The sequence below is a fragment of the Xenopus laevis genome, chromosome 1L (genome assembly GCF_017654675.1).
Source record: "Xenopus laevis strain J_2021 chromosome 1L, Xenopus_laevis_v10.1, whole genome shotgun sequence".
Lineage (NCBI taxonomy): Eukaryota > Metazoa > Chordata > Amphibia > Anura > Pipidae > Xenopus > Xenopus laevis.
In genome coordinates this window covers 214,681,133-214,691,548 of record NC_054371.1, presented here as the reverse complement: position 1 = coordinate 214,691,548, position 10,416 = coordinate 214,681,133, and positions in this window count along the sequence as shown.

The following is a 10,416-nucleotide window of genomic DNA, read 5'->3' as shown; positions in this document are numbered from 1 at the left end:
CAGAATAAATAATGTGAAAATACAAGAGAAATGGTTGGAGGAAGCCATAAGTGGAAACAGGTGACAACTAAAGTGAAGGGACAGAGACAACAAAAAATGAAAGAGCAGAGTCAAATAGAGAATGAGAGTGAATGGGGTGGGGAAAAGGAAACCATGATTAAATGGTTGATAAGATGATAATTCAAAGAAGAGTAAAGAGGAAAGAGAAGATTAGGGACAAAGAGTTCAAAAATAAAAGAGAAATGTGATTGGAGAAGCCAAAAATGGAAGAAGATAATGAAAAATGAAAGATCAGAACAGGCATGGAAAGAACAATGGAAGATATGAGAAAATGTTCTACAGAAAATACAATAACAAAACAAAAGGATTGGGAGAGAGCACAAATATGATAAATAGATTGAGAAAAGAAAAAGTGAAGATGAAAAAGAAGGAGCGTTTTAAATATTTGAGACACGAGACTGTGCTTGAGTGTTTGTGCTGAAGGACTCTCCCATAGCTATGTATATATAAACTCCCAGACAGCAGGCACAAATATTTACACTTGCATCCTGTTTCCTGTTCATACACCACCCTCCCGGTAATCCTAAAGGTTGCAGAGGTCCCACTCACCATTTAACTTGATTTATTTCCCATGTATTTCCTTTTACATAGTTAAAGTCAGCCTGTTTCACTCCCCCCTTCCCGGGGAAAATATGCATTATGTATATTATTATTAGCCATTATTTATATATCACCCACACATTTACTTAGAGCTTCACATAGATCAGCCCATGCCCAACTGGAGCTTACAAGATCCCTATCACATTGACACGGCACATTGGGTCAAATTTATCAAATGAATCTGCCTGTGTGTGAGGTTCATTTTGTTTGTTTTCTTTTAAAAGCTCAGATAGCATGGGCATAGATAATTCTGCACAATGGGCATTTTATATCTACATATTTGTATCTATCATTATGTCAGGGATGCTCCATTAGAGCTGTCTTTATGCAAATAAGAGCTGCCCTGTACCTCATATTAGTGCTCCATGCAGTAGAAGCTGTAGGTAGGATATTAGATATAGACAGGTGGCATTAGTCAATCAGTTGATTCAATTGTTGCTTAACCTGTGGCTCCCAGCATTGGTCAACAGCTAGAGGCTGTGCAGATGTGGTTTTGTAACGTAGCAGTTGAGGGGTCACAGGTGTAAGGCTCTGCTGGGGCTTGAACCTTTGAGTTGTTGACTGCTCGCCTTGACCAATGAGAGCAGCTAGCATGGACTCAGCTCCTTTTCCCCTATTTCCCTGACTGTGTTTTATCATCCAGGCACCCTTGTTGGTTGGGTGGGGGTCAACCAGTCAGGGCTGATTTTGGGCTATATAAGACCAACCCTTCTCACAGCTAGTGGTTGAGTATTGGCCTTCCTCAGCAACTCAGCACTATGACTTGTCCCTAGCCCTTCTGTTCCTTGCTCCTTCTCTAGACCCTGGCCTGCTCTTGTCCCACTCCTGTTTAGCTCTTATTCCTGCCCTTGTTCTCACTCCTGCTGCAGTCTTGCTTTTGTTCCCTGTTCCGTCCTGTTCCAGATTCTATCCCTTTGTTCATGGCGTCCTGGTCCACTCTGTCCAGTCACAGCTTCTCTAGTTGCTCTGTTCCAGATACTATTTCTCTTTGCCCTCACTGTCCCTATCCTGCCTGACCTTGATTCTTTGCCAATGACACCCTGTTCTTGATCCCATTCCTTCATCACCCCTTCTTGACAATCAGTCCTCGTCTGAAGGACAACGCTACATAGAACCCAGGGGCGTAACTATAGAGGAAGCAGACCCTGCGGCTGCAGGGGGGCCCAGGAGGTATAGGTGGCCCACGAGGCCCTAGTTCATATACAATTGCAATAAATATTGGAGAAACAAGTCAACCTCTAAACATTTTGGGGGCCTGAAAAATAATTTGCTGTGGGGCCCAGTAATATCTAGTTACGCCACTGATAGAACCCCTTACAATCCCTCACAATAAGTTGCCTAGTACTACTTTATATGAATAATGGGCAGCTCTGTATCTGTTTTTTAGCTCTGGACAATGGAACAAAGAATGATGGCCCTTGTTGCAATATTGTGTTCTCCACCTAATTAGTAAGTTATATTAATAGACTCCAATGTTGAGGTGCAAAATTCTTCTTAAAATGGAGACTACTGGAGGCTACTCAGGCCCGGATTTGTGGAAAGGCCACCAAGGCTCAGGCCTAGGGCGGTAGGGTTTTAGGGGGCGGCATGCTGCCCAACCGCACCCACATTAGTTCAAAAACACTGGGGATGTGCTGGAGATACAATCATTTTTTAAATTTCCCATGCACCAATCCCTATCAAGGGGAGGGGACAGGGGCGACAAATGGCAGTGGGCCTAGGGTACAATATCAGTTTGCTCAGCTTTGCCCAACAGTGATTTTTCATTGAAGAATCTCTCAGGTTTAATGCACTGGAGCATGTTATTCCTAAAGCAACACGTACTGTATATGTGTAAAAGACAGCAATTGAACTAATAGCCAAAAATATATTTGGTTTTAATGCAGTTCACCTTCAATCACGTGTCTTTCTTGAGGTCTTCAAGATAGCATATCAGTGCCAATGGCTTATGCGAGGTTTTTTTGTTATCCAACTAAATTGAGCAGCAGAAGGGTTATAGTCTGCCTCTCTCATGACTTCTCTAATGTAATATTAAACAAGAGAGTTGACAAGACATCACCCTGTCTCAACTGTCGGTTTACTTTAAAACTGTTTGATAATTTCCCTTCAATGTTAACTTAACATATTGTCTTCCAAAGGGTTATTAGGACTAGTCTTAGCTATGATTTGCTTTTTCAAGGCCTGGCATAGATTTCAATGCTGTCAAAGGCTGATATAAAAGTCAGTGAACAACTGATGTACATTAATATTATACTGTACTCAGTACATTATTCTAAAACCTGTCTTACCATAAATATCTGGCAGATCTACTGTATAAAATCCTGTGATGCTTCATGGCCATAATCTTGATTAAAATCTTGTACACCGCACCGAGCAGGGCTTGTCATGATTATTTCCATGCTCTGGTTTATCACACTTTTTATGTATTTAGCTGAGGATTGCTATACTCCACTTGATATTAAGTTTTCTACATTTCCCAGTCTCCACAATGAGCTATAAATAACGTTAGTTGATCTCCTCTTTATCATCTCACTGCAATATTGTCTTTTCCTGGGGCTTTGTTGTTTTTTACATTCTGTAATGGAACCTTTGACTTTCTCTAGGGTAGGTTGGAATAGTTTTCTCATTTGTCTCTTTCTTCTTCATTGTCTTCTAGTCTTTCTCTGCCTCCTCTGAAACTGCTCTGCCACTCCATGGCCTCCACTTACACTTACCTACTTCACCCCTCAAGCTAAATAATAATACATTGTTTCTCATAATCTCCCCTCTCCTCTTCTGTTTATCTTCTTCCAAGTTGGCCCTGGTTATTCTTTGTAGCATTTGTATTATGGTCTCATTTCTCTCCTCTGGCTTTCTCCTATGCTCCTTATTAAACCAGGCCTGAATATTTACCAGATCTTTATCAGCTACTTTATATATCACATCCTTCACTGCATTCTGTGTTTCTTCTTTCCAAGTCTTGTTTATTTTGGGAAATGAGTATCCATTTTCACTTTATATTTCTTGGGTTTCATCATCCTGTTTAAATATATGTGGCTATTCATTGCCCACACTTTTTGCTTATAGTAGCAGTGCGACGATTGCCTCTGAGTATAGGGTCTAGGGGAGCATAGGTTAAATACTGCCCTGTTTATATAAATAAATAAATAAATAGATGTATTGTATGTGCATGCTTTGCTTTAAACGTTTTTACAATATATTTTCAATAACTAAAGCAAGTTGTGCAAAATAAACAGGACTTTGATGACAAACAACAGTTTTGTGTTACACAAACAGTTCTCTTGGTGTTTACTTTCAGTGCTTTGTGTGGGTAGGGTATGGAGGGGCTGTAACTTTGCCCTGGGAGCTGTGTGATGGATGACAGACGTTGGGAGGCAGGATAGGGTCCGTATCTGTTATCACTATACATATCAATAACTTGAAAAGTAACCGTGTAAAGTCTGTTCACATTGTCGGATGTGGAGAAATTGAGTTAATTCCCATGGATAAACAAGCATGGGAATTAAGGTGTTATGGTGGCCGTAGACGTAGAGATCCGCTCGTTTGGCGATGTCACCAAACGAGCGGATCTCTCCCCGATATACCTACATTGAGGTGGGCGATATCCGGCTGATCTGACCGTGGGCTCTAGGGCCCAACGATCAGATCATAATGCATCCAATACGGGTGGTCGGATCACGGGACCACATACACGCACAGATGCGGCCTCGATCCAACGGGATTTTTTAACCTGCCCAGATATCGATCGTAGAGAAGCCCATTGGATGGCCCCACACACAGGCCAATAAGCTGCCGACTCGGTCTGTTGGCAGCTTTTATCGGGGGCCTTTACTTGTTGGCCTTTATTTTGGGTTGTAGTTGCCTACCACTGGATTTCCTAGTTAGTTCTTAGGGCCAAGTGGGCCCTAGATTTTCCGACAGTGACCAATTAAATATAATTTATTTTATTTATTCTCCCCCCCCCGACATTTTAAGTTTCTCTAACACAATGACTTATAATATTGATATTTAACTGATCATGACATGAATATTTGTTTTTTACTATTTTCCAAACTGAAACACAATGCAGGTTGGATTATTATATATGTATTGCAATTTGGGTAGAACATTCATTCATTTTTCACCAGGTAAAATTTTGCAGTGAAAAGGTTCATGGGAAATATTCATATTCAATCGGTACTAGAAATTGCCATGAAAACACGGTCTCTTTCAGCAGGAAAAGAACACAGAAGTCATTATTAACTGCCCCTTGCCTTCCACCTCAACCAAAGGGATGGGAGCTCTCCCACTGTCTATCTAAGAAGCTGTCCAGGCACTGGTTTAAAATAAATTGGCGATGCAAGAGACTTCTCTAATAATTACCGTATATACTCGAGTATAAGCCGAGTTTTTCAGCCCCCAAAATATGCTGAAAAACTCTACCTCGGCTTATACTCGGGTCAAGCGCAAAAACGGTCGCCGGCGCCTTAGAATAGTAGCCGGCGCCTAAGAATATTCGCCTGCGCCTTAGAATAGTAGCCGGCGCCTAAGAATATTCGAATCCAAAAATAGTCATCCAAAAACGAGATTGAAACTTACCAGAATCTGCTGCATTTCTCACCCTCGGCTTATACTCGAGTCAATAAGCTTTCCCAGTTTTTGGAGGTAAAATTAGGTACCTCGGCTTATACTCGGGACAGCTTATACTCGAGTATATACGGTATAGGGCTATGTATAAACTATCACAGAGCTTAAAACATTATTTCACAGGCTCTAAAAAAAATTTCACGGTTTTTAAAAAATGTTCCACTTAATTTTATCCTAAGAAAAAAAGTTAGCTCATCACCTTTTCATCAACTCATCAATATATGTGTAACCTTGTTATGAGCTAAGGTGGGACCTGATCATAGGTTGGACCTTCTAGTGGGGCTTGATCTGAAAACCATTGTCCTAAGCATTCAGTTAAGGTGGCCATACATGGGCAGATCTGCTTGTCCGGAGAGGTCGCCACATGAGTGGATCTTGCACGATATGCCAAACTTGAGTGGGTAATACCGGGGTGATCCGATTATGGGCCCTAGGGCCCAACAATCGGATCACTATGCTGGGAATGCAGGTGGTCAGTGGGAGCGCCGCATCAACGAACCAATGTGGCCCTCAATTCGACAGGATTTTTTAGACCCTCCCAAACGACGTCTGGCCAATTTTCAAACAGATATCGATCGATCAGATCATACACTGGCCAATAATCTGCTGAAGTCTGTTGGCAGCTTTTACTGGCCTTTGTATGACCACCTTTACTTACCTGCTGAGCAGAACCTACCCTGGTACACAGTACAGTCCATATATTCCAAGTTCATCAAGCCAATGAGACGTCAGGTGTAATGTGAAAACTCCTTTATCCAAGACTTGTTCCAAAAGGGCCTTGCCAAGGAATAAACTCAGCCCATGACTCAGAGCTAAAAATACCTTAGATTTCAGGATCCGTATTTTATTTTCAACAACCCCTGGAAGCATTACTGAAAGGTTATTTGCTTTCAGATACCACTTCTATAAATATGTTACGTCTCTCTAAAGAATACCATTTCATGATGCTTTGTCCTTCTATTAGTCTGCTTCTGTGGGCATCATAATTCTGCCGCTCTTCCTCTCTGGCACACACAAACTTTCAAAAAGCTCTTAGCTAAATTTAACTTGGAGGCTTCTAAAAGACTGAAGCCTGACGGAGCGAGGAGATGGATTATTTTTATCTCTAGACATTTTGCCAACAATCGTCAAATAATTTTTGATATATTAATATCTGTTCTAGATATGAAGCAACAGACAGTTTTGGAACTTTAGAAAATCAATATGTCATTAATACAGTCAAACCTCAATTAAACATTTAAAAATGGTGTCTGGTTGCCCAAGTGCATAGTGGGACCTCTGGGGTCTTTCTTAAAGTGCAACAAAGTTACATGTGTGTGCCAAACTGAAAATCTACCCTGCTGTTTGGAAGTTGGAGGAATCAAAATATTTTACTTAGAGACCCATTAAAGGGGTGATTCTAAGTTAATTTTTAGCATGTTATACAATGGCCCATTCTAAGCAACTTTTCAATTTATAGTTTTTGTATCATTTGCCTTTTTCTTCTGACCCTTTACAGCTTTCAAATGGGCATCACTGACCCCATCTAAAAATAAGTGCTCTTTGAAGCTACAAATATATTGTTATTGAGACTTTTTATGACTTATCTTTATATCCAGGCCTCTCCTATTTATATTCTAGTCTCTTATTTAAACAAATGCGTGGTTGCTAGGGCAATTTACGCCGTAGCAACCAGATTGCTGAAATTGCAAACTGGAGCTGTTGAATAAAATCCACAAATAAAAAAATGAAACCCAATTGTAAAATGTCTCAGAATATCACTCTCTAAACCATACTAAAAGTTAACTCAAAAGGTGTACAACCGATTTTAGTAAACTTTAAGGGGCTTACTTCGAGTGAAGGATTCTAAGTAAAAAAACTTCGAATTTCAAGTAGTTTTTTGTGCTCCTCGACTTTCGAATTGACGTAAATTTGCCTGAGTAGAATGATTCGAATAGATCGAGCGCAAAAACGCTGTGACTATTCGCCTTTCGATAGTCGAAGTACTGGATCGAGCGTAAAAACGCTGTGACTATTCGCCTTTCGATAGTCGAAGTACTGTCTCTTTTAAAAATACTTCGACTGCCTACTTCACCACCTAAAACCTACCGAATTGCTTTAAAAGCCTATGGGAAAGTCCCATAGGCTTGTTTTCCAAGTTTTTGATCGAATAAAAAGGCATTCGATCGAATGAAAATCCTTCGAGCGAATATTCGATCGAGCACCTATTCGCCTGGCGAATATTCGTCAATTCGACTATTCGCCAGCGCGATCTATTCGATTCTATTCGATTCTATTCCCCAGTCGAATTTCGAGGGATTTAACCCCTCGAAACTCGACCCTTGATGAATTTGCCCCTAAGTATATTATAGAACAGTCAATTCTAAATGACTTTTCAATTGGTCTTCATTATTTATTTTTTATAGTTTTTTAATGATTTGCCATCTGATGCTTTCCACTGACCCCATAAAAAAAAATCAAATGCTCTGTTAAAGGTATAAACTTATTGTTATTGCTACTTTTTATTACTCTCCTTTCTAAACTGTGAACTCTTGCCTTGGACATGCCCTACTGCCCTGGGTATTACATTTTCTAACAATTTACACATTTTTAAATTTTAAGAATTCCAAATGAATTGAAGTTTTTCATACATTTAACACATCATGGTTAACCCGATCTCCTAAGATTAAGATTATAAATTCGTTCAAAGTTATGTTAGTAGCTAAATGCTCTCTGCATGGCTGACTAAGGTCTATTTTCTTTTGACTGACACTGTCACCCACTCCCAAATCTGAACTGGAAGGTGACACAGGTCCACTTTAATTCAGCCTTATCTTCATCCTATCCCTAAAGGACAGGTTTAGCCTATCTAACTTAAAAGACCAGCTTTCATAAAAAAGGTGGGTTACATGACCTGAGCTTTGGTGGTGGAAAAACACTAGTTCTGGTCAAATGTAGGAATTATTTAGCCCTCTGCTAAACCATTTTAGCTTTACAAATTGTGGTTGGGATCTCTACAACGTCTGAAGCTTAGCATTAGAAGAGTTGTAGAATTGCTAGAAATAGCATTAGCTTAGGGTTGTCCAACTAAATTTCAGGGACCTGGTGAAGCTCTCAGCAGATATTTATGGCTATCACATGACATATGTCAATAAGATAAAACACAGTGTAGGGACCCATAGGGTTAATATGCCCCTATGGCTTTAATTCCATACCCTTCCTCCTTTTCCCTACTTGCTGGGCAAAAGCCCATGTATCTAGTTGACTTTCACCTATCCAGTTATTGGCCAAGAGGTGTAATGCCCACTTCCTACCACACTCCAATATAGTGTTTGGAAAGGGGAGGATCTTCCTCTTTGGCTTCTGGTGTCCTTACCTACTCGATGTTCCCATTGAGCCTGGGTACACCAAGGCCCAGTAAAGCCATTGCCCTAAAGGGACCAGAGTTGGGGAGCAGGGAACCCTATGAATGAGGTTAGCTAGAGACAGGAGTAGATCTGTTATAGATTCTCTAGGAGAGTAAGATAGTGAGGAGAGAGAGAAAGAGCATCTTTGCGCTCCATCAATGATCTGTAACGGGGAGAAGCTTAAGCATACATGTTGGTACAGGGCACACTGGTAACTCACTTATTGATCAGACCGGAGTTTATGGATAAAAAAATGAATACTTTATTTATATAATCATCTCTCACCTGACGCGTTTTTGTTTAGACTTGCTATGTGATGTCATTTTCCATTTTCTCCTCCCTCTCCTTTTGATTGGTGGTTCAGCCTTTAAATAATGACCCATGTCTGTAAATGCTCAAGCCTATGATTAAGTGTCCCAGTGACACGAAACGCATCAGACGAGAGATGATTATATAAATAAAGTATTAATTTTTTATCCATAAACTCCGGTCTGATCAATACGTGAGTTACCAGTGTGCCCTGCACCAACATTTATGCTTTAGTATAAGGATTGTCTTGGAAGGGCTCTCTCTATATGGGGCCAAAATCATGACCTTTCTTGTTAAAGGGGAACTAATGCAAAAATTAAAAATTAATATAATCTTGCTCATACTGAAATAAGAAACTTTCTAAATACAATAAATTAAATATTCTGCATTTTTTCTGAAATAATCAAGTTTATATTCAGTATCCCTCTCTCAGCATCTGTTTCTCCTCATTCTGTCTTCATGCAGCAGTTGGGTGTCACATAGTCATTGACAGTTAGATCCAATATATCTTATAGGGGGGCTTCCTATCCTAGCAGATGAATTAGATCTCACTCAAATAACTGATTCCAGTACAAACAAAATCTAACAAAATAAATGCCTTTTGCACAAATCCTGCATGTAGAGAGACATGATGTCTGGAGATTTTAATAGAGTGAGCTCTAATACATCTTCTAGGCAAAAGGAGCCCTCCTATAAGATATATTGGATCATTCATCTGACACCCAACTGCTGCATGAAGACTGAATGTAGAGAATCAGATGCTGAGAGAGGAATAGTGAATATAAACTTGATTATTTCCGAAACCATGCAGAATATTTAATTGTTTGTATTTAGAAAGTTTCTTATTTCAGTGTGATAAAACTTATATTAAAATTAAATCTTCCATTGGTTCTGAATTTCCATAGATGCCACTGGTGGCCTGGGGTCCAAACAGTTAGATCAGCCTGATTTACCCACCACTTGCTTATCAAAACTTAATCAATATTGTGACCCCCAACAAGCATATGCAGAAGTTGCATGGACTAAGGCATCCAATGTGCTTTGGACCTTTTATGTACAGCTATGGGACCAGTTATGCCCAGGACCTGGGGGTTCCAGATAATGGATCTTTCCGTAATTTGAATCATTATACCTGAAGTCTACTAGAAATCATGAAAACATTAAATAAACCCAATAGGCTGGTTTTGCCTCCAATAAGGATTAATTATATCTTAGTTGGGATCAAGTACAAGTTACTGTTTTATTATTACAGAGAAAAAGGAAATCATTTTTCAAAATTTGTATTAAATGGGAGACGGCCTTTCCGTAATTCGGTTTCCAGATAACGGATCCAATACCTGCATATGCACTGGGTCAGCAAACCTGGAACTATTTGGTAGCTGGTTGGAACAATAGATAGCAATAATATTTTGTAGTCTGGTAAGAAGACCACATT